The following is a 13056-nucleotide window of genomic DNA, read 5'->3' on the forward strand; positions in this document are numbered from 1 at the left end:
GATAAGCCTCTAGCCAGATTTATTAAGAGGAAAAGACAGTCAACACAAATCAACAGTATCAGAAACGAGAAAGGAAGAATCACGACGGACCCCACAGAAATACAAAGAATTATTAGAGAATACTATGAAAACCTATATGCTAACAAGCTGGGAAACCTAGGAGAAATGGACAACTTCCTAGAAAAATACAACCTTCCAAGACTGACCCAGAAAGAAACAGAAAATCTAAACAGACCAATTACCAGCAACGAAATTGAAGCGGTAATCAAAAAACTACCCAAGAACAAAACCCCTGGGCCACATGGATTTACCTCGGAATATTATCAAACATACAGGGAAGACATAATACCCATTCTCCTTAAAGTTTTCCGAAAAATAGAGGAGAAGGGGATACTCCCAAACTCATTCTATGAAGCTAACATCACCCTAATACCAAAACCAGGCAAAGACCCCACCAAAAAAGAAAACTACAGACCAATATCCCTGATGAATGTAGATGCAAAAATACTCAACAAAATATTAGCAAACCGAATTCAAAAATACATCAAAAGGATCATACACCATGACCAAGTGGGATTCATCCCAGGGATGCAAGGATGGTACAACATTCGAAAGTCCATCAACATCATCCACCACATCAACAAAAAGAAAGACAAAAACCACATGATCATCTCCATAGATGCTGAAAAAGCATTTGACAAAGTTCAACATCTATTCATGATAAAAACTCTCAGCAAAATGGGTATAGAGGGCAAGTACCTCAACATAATAAAGGCCATCTATGATAAACCCACAGCCAACATTATATTGAACAGCGAGAAGCTGAAAGCATTTCCTCTGAGATCGGGAACTAGACAGGGATGCCCACTCTCTCCACTGTTATTTAACATAGTACTGGAGGTCCTAGCCATGGCAATCAGACAAAACAAAAACATACAAGGAATCCAGATTGGTAAAGAAGAAGTTAAACTGTCACTATTTGCAGATGACATGATACTGTACATAAAAAACCCTAAAGACTCCACCCCAAAACTACTAGAACTGATATCGGAATACAGCAAAGTTGCAGGATACAAAATCAACACACAGAAATCTGTGGCTTTCCTATACACTAACAATGAACCAACAGAAAGAGAAATCAGGAAAACAATTCCATTCACAATTGCAACAAAAAAAATAAAATACCTAGGAATAAACCTAACCAAAGAAGAGAAAGACTTATACTCTGAAAACTACAAGTCACTCTTAAGAGAAATTAAAGGGGACACTAACAGATGGAAACGCATCCCATGCTAATGGCTAGGAAGAATTAATATCATCAAAATGGCCATCCTGCCCAAAGCAATATACAGATTTGATGCAATCCCTATGAAACTACCAGCAACATTCTTCAATGAACTGGAACAAATAATTCAAAAATTCATATGGAAACACCAAAAACCCCGAATATCCAAAGCAATCCTGAGAAAGAAGAATAAAGGATGGGGGATCTCACTCCCCAACTTCAAGCTCTACTATAAAGCCATAGTAATCAAGACAATTTGGTACTGGCACAAGAACAGAGCCACAGACCAATGGAACAGAATAGAGAATCCAGACATTAACCCAGACATATATGGTCAATTAATATTTGATAAAGGAGCCATGGACATACAATGGCAAAATGACAGTCTCTTCAACAGATGGTGCTGGCAAAACTGGACAGCTACATGTAGGAGAATGAAACTGGACCATTGTCTAATCTCATATACAAAAGTAAACTCAAAATGGATCAAAGACCTGAATGTACGTCATGAAACCATTAAACTCTTGGAAGAAAACATAGGCAAAAACCTCTTAGACATAAACATGAGTGACCTTTTCTTGAACATATCTCCCCAGGCAAGGAAAACAACAGCAAAAATGAACAAGTGGGACTATATTAAGCTGAAATCTTCTGTACAGAAAAAGACACCATCAATAGAACAAAAAGGAACCCTACAGTATGGGAGAATATATTTGAAAATGACACATCCGATAAAGGCTTGACGTCCAGAATATATAAAGAGCTCACACGCCTCAACAAACAAAAAACAAATAACCCAATTAAAAAATGGGCAGAGGAACTGAACAGACAGTTCTCCAAAACAGAAATACAGATGGCCAACAGACACATGAAAAGATGCTCCACATCGCTAATTATCAGAGAAATGCAAATTAAAACTACAATGAGGTATCACCTCGCACCAGTAAGGATGGCTGCCATCCAAAAGACAAACAACAACAAATGTTGGCGAGGCTGTGGAGAAAGGGGAACCCTCCTACACTGCTGGTGGGAATGTAAATTAGCTCAACCATTGTGGAAAGCAGTATGGAGGTACATCAAAATGCTCAAAACAGACTTACCATTTGACCCAGGAATTGCACTCCTAGGAATTTACCCTAAGAATGCAGCAATCAAGTTTGAGGAAGACCAATGCACCCCTATGTTTATCGCAGCACTATTTACAATAGCCAAGAATTGAAAGCAACCTAAATGTCCATCGATAGAGGAATGGATAAAGAAGATGTGGTACATATACACAATGGAATACTACTCAGCCATAAGAAAAAGGCAAATCCTACCATTTGCAGCAACATGGATGGAGCTGGAAGGTATTATGCTCAGTGAAACAAGCCAAGCGGAGAAAGACAAATACCAAATGATTTCACTCATCTGTGGAATATAAGAACAAAGGAAAAACTGAAGGAACAAAACAGCAGCAGAATCACAGAACTCAAGAATGGACTAACAGGTACCAAAGGGAAAGGGACTGGGGAGGATGGATAGGTAGGGAGGGACAAGGGGGGGGAGAAGAGGGGTATTAAGATAAGCATGCATGGGGGGGTGGGAGAAAGGGGAGGGCTTTACAACACAGAGAAGGCAAGTAGTGATTCTACATTTGCTATGCTGATGGACAGTGACTATAAAGGGGTTTATGTGGGGACCTGGTATAGGGGAGAGCATAGTAAACATAATATTCCTCATGTAAGTATAGATTAATGATACCAAAAAAAAAAAAAAGGCAGTTCCTCTGTGGAGACCTCCAATGAATCCTACACAAGGGTATAAAGGGCATATAAAAGTGTAGGCAAAGGGTCTGTTTGTGTTTATACAGAGGATCAAAGCCTAATTGGGCTACCCCAAAAATGAACTAAGATACGATATGAAAGAGAACTTCCAACATCAGCACTCTCTGGAAGACTCATGCCAGAAGATGATCATCAAAAAACCCAACAAAGATCCACACACTGCTACAGCTGTAGATGCACTCATCCCACCAGTTTCTGGACTTGCCATGGGAATGAAAGAGATATCTAAGCTGGCTGTGCATACAGTAAATCAACAAATTTGACTGGATCTATACTGTTGGAACTCAACCAAGAATTAGGAGAAGTGGAAATTGTAGCGCTCCAAAATCTTACAACTACAGACTATTTACTGTTAAAAGAACATATGGGATGTGAACATTCCCCAGGAATGGGTTGTTTTAATTTGTCTGACTTCTCTCAGACTGTTCAAGCTCAGTTGGACAATATCCACCATATCATAGATAAGTTTTCACAAATGCCTAAGGTGCCTAACTTGTTTTCATTGTTTCACTGGAGATGGCTTGTAATTACAGGTATGCTTTGGTTATGTAACTCTACTCCTATTATGTTAATGTGTGTGCGCAATTTAATTAGTAGTTTAAAACCTATACATGCTGAAGTTACTCTACAAGATATGTTAAAGAAATAATCAATCTTCCCATGTTTTCTTCCACCTGCTACTTTTATAGCTTTTCTTCTTCCTTCCTAATTACAACCCTTAAATAGAATTCATGCCTCATATCAAATTTACCGAGTATCATAATTCTTCCAAGTGGTAAAGATACCTCAAGACAAATGCTGGGCATAGAAGCCACAGGGCATAAATATGCAAAGAAGTAAAAAGCTAACCTTTTCGAACAATAAGGCTTCTCTCTCACTTACCAACTTTACATTTCCCTGTATGGCCCCGGAAGATGACTGGTTAGCCAGAGACGGGTAAGATTCCTCAAGGGAGGAATAACCTAAGACAGGCACAGTCGCAGGGGGGCCATCAGGTGAGAAATTGGGGATCAACAGAGGTGAGGCTTAGAACCTCACCCCCCCTGTTCTGAGAGAAATCTTCTGCATATGTGGATGTTTTATTGCCCTTGTCTAGCTTGGATTAACACATAGTCTACAGGCACACACCTGATCATCTACATTTGCTCTCTTACAACACTAAACTATGTTTTCTACCTTTATCTTGTATCTACCTACCACTTCAGCATTTTATTAAAAATAATAATAATAGAGAAATGTGGTATCCACATATAAATCAAGTATAAAAATCAAATGGGTATTCATATTTGAACTGTTTATAGTTCCTAATGCATGAGCAAAACCAAAAGTTTCTGTGATGACTGCCCTTGTACTGTTCACCATGTAACTTATTCACTATGTAAGAATTTGTTCTCCATGTAAGAACTTGTTCATTATGCTTCAGAAGATTGGAGGCTGACGAAAATTAGGCTTGGGGTGGATTAATGATTGTGCATTGAGCATTGACTCCCCTATACAGAATTTTATTGTTGTTAACAACCATTTGATCAATAAATATGAGAGATGCCCTCACAACAACAACAACAAAAAAAGTACACACTTCCAATTGTAAAATAAATAAGTAACTGGGATGTAATGTATAGCATAAGGAATATAGTCAAAATATTGTAACAACTTGGTAAGGTGATAGCTGGTACCTAGAATTATCATGTATATAAATGTTGAATCACTGTGTTGTACACCTGAAACTAATGTAATGTAATACTATGTGTCAACTACCCTTCAATAAAAAATAATTATCTTAAAAAAAAAAAAGGCTCTGAGGAGGGCCCAAAGGGAGAATGTAATTTCTTTTATATCAAAAAATGCACAAAAATATTGTTTTCAACATAAGTAACAATTACGTCATACCGCTTAACCTTTAGCCTCAGAGAATCCCCAACACCCCACTGGAAGAGAGCACCAAGGGCAGAAATCCACAGCGGAAAATGTAAAACTCCCGTCTACCTGCTCACAGCCAACTTCACTCCTCCGACAAACTGCAGTCACTTTTCTTTATACCAACATTTGACAGTCTTGTAACATTAAACAATGAGATTTTTTATCCGTTTATCTTTTCATGATTTATCAAGAATTTAAATTGAATGTATGTTTTATTTGTTTTTAAGAAATGCCTTGTCCTTTGCTTTGTTTTAAATTGAAGCCTTCTCTCACCACTTTGATTCAATATAGTACTTGAAGTCCTAGCTGAAGCAATCAGGCAAGATAAGAAAATAAACAGGGATCCAGACCACGAAGAAATAAAACTGTTGCTTGAGCAGATGATATGATCTTATATATTGAAAATTTCAAAGACTCAACTAAAAAACTGTTGGCTTTAATCAATGAAATCAGTAGTTACAGGATATAAAATAATTATACACAAATCAGTTTCATTACTATATACTAACAATTAAGCATCTGAAAAATAAGGAAAACCATCTCATTACAAATTGCATCAAAAACAATAAAAGAATTGGGATAAATTTAACCAACGAAGTGAACGACTTGTACAATGAAAATAAGATTCTGTTGAAGGAAATCAAAGAAGCACAAGCAAATGGCAAGACATCCCATGTTCATGGACTAGAAGAGGTAATATGAAAATCTTCATGATACTCAGAACTGTCTGTAGATTCAATGAAATCCCTATCAAAATTCTGCTGGCATTTTTCATAGGAATAGAAAAAGAAACTAAAATTTGTATAGAACCACAAAAGCCATAGCAGTCATGAGAAAGAACAAAACTGGTGGCCTCACACTTCCTAATTTCAAACTATACTACAAAGCTATAGTAATTAAAACAAGATGATATTGGCATAAAAATATACAATGGAACAGAATAGGAGTCCAGAACTAAACCTCCACATATACAGTCAGCTAACATTTGATAAAGGAGCCAAGAACACTTCAGTGGGAAAAGATAGTCTGTTCAACAACGGTGCTGAGAAAACTGGATAACCCCATGCAGAAAGGTGAAACTGGACCCTTCTCTTACACCACTCACAAAAATTATTTTGAAATGGGTCAAAGATTTAAACATAAGATCTGATACCACAAAACTCTTAGAAACAAACAAAGAGAAGCTCCACAAACCTGGTTTTGGCAATAATTTTTTTGGATACACCAAAGGCACAATAAACAAAAGAAAAAAACGAACAAGTAGGACTACATTAAACTTAAAAGCCTCTGTACTGCAAAAGAAACACCTAACAAAATAAAAAGGTAACCCATGGAATGGGAGAATATTTGCAAACTATGTGTCAGATAGATGGTTAATATCCAAAATTCATAACGAGCTCAGATAGTTCAGTAACAAAACAAAAATCTGATTAAAAAACAGGCAGAACTAAACAAGACATTTTTCCAAAGAAGACATCCAAATGGTCAATGAGTACAAAAAAGAGGCTTGGTATCACTAATCATTAGGGAAATTAATCAAAACAAGGAGGTATTACCTCACACCTGTAAAAATGACTATCAGGAAAACAAGCATGGCAAGGAAGTGGAGAAAATGGAACCTTTATGTACTGTGTGATTATGACCTGGCCCAGCTACTTTGGAGAACAGTATGCAGGTTCCTCAAAAAATTAAAAATAGAATTATCATATAATCCAGCAATCCTACTTCTGAGTATATATATCCAAAGGAAATGAAACAGTGTATCAGACAGGTATGTGCACTCCCAGGTTTACTGTAGCATTGTTCACAACAGCCAAGTTATGGGAAAACCTAAGTATCCATCAAGAGATAACAGGATAAAGATTCTGCACACACACACACATATATACACATACGGTGGAATATTACTCAGCCGTGAGAAAGAAGGAAATCCTACTATTTGTGACAACATGGATGGACATTATGCTAGTGAGATAAGTCAGAAAAAGGTAAATATTACATGATATCCCTTATACGTGGAATCTAAACAAAAATGAACTTGAAAAAAGGGGGCAGAATGATGGTTACAAAGCCTAGGAGGTGGGGAACAATAGATGTTGTTTAAGGTTACATACTTGCAACTAGGAGATTAAGTCCTGCAGATCTAACACACAGTACAGGGATTACAGACAACAAAATTGTATTATAAATATTAAACTTGCTAAGAGATTGTATCTTAATTGTTCCCACCACTAGAAGAAATAATTCTGTGACATGAAAAAGGTGTTAGCTAGCACAACAGCAATCATATTGCGATATGTAGCATATTGTTGTACACCTTAAACTTACATGTCATATGTCAATTATATCTCAATAAAGAAATAATTGAAGCCTTAAATGGTACAGTAACCATTCATATGTGTGTCCTTAGGTATAAAGTTACTTTAGACAATATTTTTAATATTCTAATTTAAGTTCTAATTGCTTCATAAATCAAGACTTAACACTTTTCAAAGACATATGCTCCTCAATGTTTGGAACAAAGAAAGATTTCAATGACTTTTGCAGAGCTTCCCTCAAGTGTCCAACTCTCTCCTACCCGGAAAAACAGAGAGTGTATATAAAGTCAGAGGTAGGGAACGAGGCCTTTCCGTCTTTCAAGCTCCTCTCCTGCCACCCAACAGAAAAAAACAACCAACAAACTGCCATGGGTGTTAGGGAAACCTGAAAACGCCCCAACTGTATTTTTTGTTAAACCTGCTTATTTTCTTCCTCCTCCCATATGCCTTTTTCTTTTTTCTAATATTCCTGTGATTTCTTTTCAGTGCATAATACCAATGGTAAAACTTTACTTGAAAGTTTTGTCATTATACAACAGCCACTGGTTCTCTCCTTCATAAATTCTCAGATACAGAGTAAGGTCTCAGATTGGATCAATTTCCTGTAAGACCCTTTAGCTGACAGCAAGGGGTGACCTGCCTCATATTCCCTCACAGCAATGACACAGGGTTTTTCTTTGGTATAATTTCTTAGATGCCAAGTAAGATATTCCCTCTGGCCAAAAGATTTTCCTCATGAGTTACATTCACAAGGTCTTCCCCCAGTGTGAGTTCTCTGATGCTGCCTCAGGTGGTCTACTTGCAAAAGGCTTTCCCACATTTCCACGCACATGGTTTCTCCCCAGTATGAATACCTCCAGACTGGGGGAGAGAGGAAGCAAGCCTGAGGTCTGTCCACATTCACTATGTCCACTGGAGGTTTCCCTCAGTGTGACTCCTCACGTGCTGAGTTAGCAAAGAGTTGTCAAAAAAGGCTCTCTGAATTCTTTTAACTTAAAAGGCATGTTCCCCAGGGTGGATCCTATTACGCCAGGAAACATGAAAGCATGCATAAAGGCCTTTCCACACTCACTGCACTCAGGGCTTCTCCTGTGAGACCTCTCAAGTGATGAGTAAAAAAAAGCTGTCACCAGAGGTTTACCCACATGCTTTGTACCTGAAGAAACTTTCTCTGGAGTGTAAAATACTGTTTTGGACAAAAACAGAGCTCTTACAAGAGACTTCCACATGTGCATTTGTAAATTGTCCCATGTGACTCTGCTAGAGCTACCTGAGCTCTGACCGACGGCTGAAGGCCTTCCCACGAGACGCACTCACACGGTGTCAAGGAGTGTAAAGCCTCATGTTGACTAAGGTCTGCCCTCTTGAGACTTTCTCACATTCACGGCAGTCACAGGGCTGCACTTCCGTCTGATCTGCTGATGCTGAACAGCACAGCAACACTTGCTAGACCCTTCCCTGCATCCCCTTCCACTTGTGCAGATTCCTCCTGTACAGACCATGGAAGCTGTGCCTGGTCCGAGTTCTGGTCGTGAAAGCGTCTCCGGGAGACTCACTCCTGCAAAACTCTTGAGCACAAATTACATCAGCCCCTATGCTAACTGTGTCCAGAGTTCATCTTTCTAGGGAGAAGTTCCCTGTGGGAAACTATCCCTGGGCTCATGTGCCCTTCCAGAATCTCTGGTGGTCCTCATCATTCCCTGGTTCACCCCAGCTGGGTATTCCTTGAGACTCTCTGAGTTCAGCTGACCTCGGGGCGAGGCTCCCTCCAACAAGGGCTGCTAAGGAGTGGAAGGCATTGCAGTGTCAGGTTGTGCTGTCTTGACCAATGGGAATCCAATACACAAGGGCCAGCTTAGAGAGGCCTTCCTACCCAGTGTGCCTGTGTGGCTCCTCTGCGAGGGGCCTGGCGTTGGTCAAGTCCAGAGCTGGCCAAGTTCTTGTAGCCTTCCCTGCACATGAAGACCTTCTCAGATACATGGCATCTGCAGCTCTTCACAGACGAGGCCTGCCCCTTTGCCCTTCTGAAGAATCCTCTGCACTTCACTACCTCTGCATCCGGTCAAGGCTGACACTACCCCAGAAGTCTCTCTTCCATTATTCACATGTTGGTATACGGGTGCTGCCCAGACAGTGTTCCTTGTAGCTCATCCAGCTGCAAAAATATTTTTCAAGCCTGGATCACGTGTGTCACAGGGGTGGGCCTTTTGGGTGGAAGGCCCTGTCTTGGGAGCATCTGTGACCCGGCCCACAAGGTGTAGTGTAGCCTCATCCTCCAATCCATGCCAACAACCTGAAGGAAGATAAGTGTTGGTGAAGGGCATATTTAATTGGTGGCAAGTGGCATCCCACAACAAATGTGTGTCTGATACAACCAGGAACTAGTCTATGGGGCTAGAGGCAGTGCTCGAGAGTCGAGATAAGGAAGGGCTGCTGTGCCCTGCAGGGTGGCCAAGGGGATGGGGTACAGGGGGGGCAACTGGGTCTCCAGCTCCCTCCTCTGCCACTCGTCTGACAGCAAGGACTTGGTTCTTTGTGACAGGTGGGTGCTGTGCAAAAGGGTCTGTCCAGGGCCAGAAGAATCTGGCTGAAACCGAATACTTTGTCTTCAAGGGAAACTCAAGGGTATATGCACAAGTCATGACATAGTAAATGAAAGCCAGTGCTGTGGAGACTGCAGAGAGTGCCCACAGAGGGACAGACACAGTGCGGAGCCCAGAAGGGTGCCTGAGGTCAGAGAAGAGATGACAACGAGCAAAGCACCAAAAACAGGGAGGGAGTGGCATGAGGTCACCGGTGTGGGCGTCACGGCACAGCACACCTGGAAGCCTGCTGGGATGACGTGAAGCCAGCGCTGGTGTCACCTCTCCACAGATTCCACTCACCAGGGCCAGGCATCCGGCTCTTCTCTGGGGCTGCAGCTGGGTCTACCTTCTCAGGTACCCTGAGCTCCCCTCTGGCTCCATTTGGGTAACTGCATGGGGCCTGGAAACCTCCAGTCCTGAGGGGAAAAAAGAGCTGGTGAGTGGACAGCAGTGAGCCTCTCCACAGAAAAGGAAATTATTGATTTAAAAAAAGAGTCTTGGAAAAGCATCTTGCAGGAACAGCTTGTTGTTCTTTACAAGGAGTGACCTCAGTGCCTGCAACTCCTGGAACCATAGCCCCACAAGAAATACCAACTTAGAGGAGGGGGGAGAAATCTGGGCCGAGAGAGGCCAAGGATTTGGAGTCACCCAGCCAAGGGGTGGCCAGGCCATCTGGGGTCTGCTGGGCAGGCTGCAAGACTCCTGACCATATCCTTGCTCTCCAAGGTATGGGACAGTAGAAGTTGGGGCTGCTCTGGGACAGGAGGTGTCCACTGCTGGCCCTGGTACTCACACCACCTACTCCAGGAATCCAAGGAGCGGAACCACGATAGAACCGTAAGACAGAGAGCTGCTCCTTGGGAATAAAGGGAAAAACAAAATCCAGCCCCGGAAAGTGGCTATCATAAATGCCTTCTGGTATCTGGGTCCTTGTTAAGTCCCTCCAGCTGAGTGTGGGCTGGACCTAAAGGCTCTTCTCAAATGGCAAAAATGATGAGCTGTCACTTCTGAGAATAGGTTACAAAAACACCCGCTTCTTAGATGCTGGCTCTTGCTCACACTCACGGACATGGGCTGCCGTGTTATGACCTGCTTACAGAGAAAAAAAACCAGGTGGCAAGAGACTCAGGGAGGGCTCCGGCCAGCAGCTGGACAGAGACCAACAGTGTTCCAACAGCCTCCTGCTCGCGTGCGTGACCCTGAAGGGAGATTCCCCTCCAGCCGAGCCTTCAGTTGAGACAGCGGCCTAGACAGCCTGACAAGGTCACGAAGACCTTCAGCTAGACGTATCCACGCAAGGTGTGCCTGATTCTTGACCGACAGAACCGTGTTTGTCTTTTCAACTCACTAAGCTTTGGGGTAATTTGCCACGCACCAATGGATAACGACGACAGAGGCTTACCTAGCGAGGACACAAGCGCAAAGTTCTCCAGCATCACATCGTGGTACAGGCTTCTCTGCGCCTCCTCAAGGAGCTCCCACTCCGCCCGGGAGAAGTACACGAACACGTCCTCGAAGGTCACACAGCCCTGTCATAAAGCGGACAGTTGGGCCCAAAGTCAGCGCCTCTCCCCAGGTCGTGCTGCTCCCACAGCCCCCAAATGAGGGCACACCAAGCCTTGGTGCCACTAGCGCCCGCTCTCCTGCCCCTGTGATCAGTATGCGCAGCCCGGAGAACCAGGAGCACGGGCAGGTATTACAGGAGCTACGTGTCTGACACGAAGGGCACCAGACGCTCTTCTGCCAGCCAGTTCTCCCGGTGCCCTTGCTTCCCAGACACGACCAAACTGGGCTCAGCCTTCTCCCATAAACTGCCAGGACTCAGGCCTTAAAGCACTCGGCGTGCATTCTCCTTGGTCTCCCGGCCTCCTTCCTCCCCGCCAGTCCCCACTCTGTAGCCAGAGGGACCTACTGAATGAGGTCTGTATCAAGTCACCTCTGTCCTCTGCTCCAAACTTTCGAGAGGCCCACTCTCTAGGGCTACCATTTCAGGCCCGAATTCTGCCCCCTGTTGTGTTTCCATGAAAAGCAATTTAGTCCCTGGGCACTCCCAACTCAGTCTCACCTCCCAGTATCTGTACATACCTGTTCCCGTGACTGGGACACCCTTGTGAACGTTATTTCCCTGGTGGCCAGTAACGCGAACACAGCCACATAATACGTGACCTGGGCCCGGGGCCCTGGGCCAGCAGGGACTCCCTCCTCGGACCCCGTGACCCAGAACCAAGGAAAGGAGGGGGAGAATCCCAGCACACCCGCAGCTGTTTGGAGGGTAGGCGCGGTGGCCATGCAGGCGTTGCCCTAGGGGACCCTCCACTCACCTGCGCTGGATTCATCAGTGCCACCGTCCCCGCGGGGCCGCGGAAGTGGCGGCGGCCCGAAGAGGAGGGCGAGCAGGGCAGGGCGGGCCCGCAGGCGCTCCTCGGCGGGGTCACCTCCGCGGCGTGTCGCACTCCGAGCCTTGCTACAAAATGATGTAAAATGCTCACAAGGCCCCGGTGCCGCCCTCGGGGGCGCGGCGACGGAGATCGGGTGCTGAGGCCCCCGAGAACGCGAGGTCCCAGGGGCGACTGGCGAACACGAGGCGCGAGGGCGCCTGCCCCACGGTCGCAGGCAGTCTCCGGGGGATGGAGCCCGTGCCCGGGCGTCACGGTTCCTCCGGGGCGCAGGGGTGCTCCCGCCCCGCCACTCGCCCCCTCAGCTCGCCCAGGGAGAAGCGCCCCTTAGCGCTCCAGTCCACGTGGCCGTAATCCAACCAGCAACTGCTCACGGAAGGATGTTCTCCTGAGGCGAGGCCGGAAGTCCCGCCCCGACGCAGCAGTAAGCGCCCTTCTGCTGGGACGTCATTGGCCCACGCTCGAGGCTGAAGCGCGAAGCAGCTCCTTCTGGGTAATGTAGTTTGTGCTCTGCCTGTGCCTACGGGCGTGGTCATTTCCCTTCTCCCAGTAACGGTCTAGTGGCACTGCTGGAACAGGCTGGGAAATGACATCCCAGGTTTCCTATCACTGGGGCGGGGCTTCGCTTCCTCCTAAATAAAAGACTCCAAATTTGTGTGGGCTTGAGGAGAATGCTCCGCCCGCAGAAATCAACCGTCTACAGCGCCTGGGAACCTGTTAGAACTG

The 13056-nt window shown here is 44.2% G+C and overlaps 1 long non-coding RNA gene across 2 annotated transcripts; it reads right to left on the reverse strand.

Moving 5' to 3' along the window:
• Window positions 1-5446: 5446 nt before the first annotated feature.
• On the reverse strand, window positions 5447-12724 carry LOC118932707 (uncharacterized). Of its 2 annotated transcripts, none has more exons than XR_005032848.2 (4): window positions 12256-12724; window positions 11337-11463; window positions 10235-10350; window positions 5447-9642 (listed from the first exon to the last, which is right to left on the reverse strand). It is a non-coding gene; the product is annotated as an uncharacterized LOC118932707 (long non-coding RNA). The 2 variants fall into 2 exon arrangements; XR_005032847.2 differs by having other exon boundaries at window positions 10171-10350.
• Between the last annotated feature and the right edge of the window lie 332 nt (window positions 12725-13056).

This window comes from Manis pentadactyla (assembly GCF_030020395.1).
Source record: "Manis pentadactyla isolate mManPen7 chromosome 15 unlocalized genomic scaffold, mManPen7.hap1 SUPER_15_unloc_1, whole genome shotgun sequence".
Lineage (NCBI taxonomy): Eukaryota > Metazoa > Chordata > Mammalia > Pholidota > Manidae > Manis > Manis pentadactyla.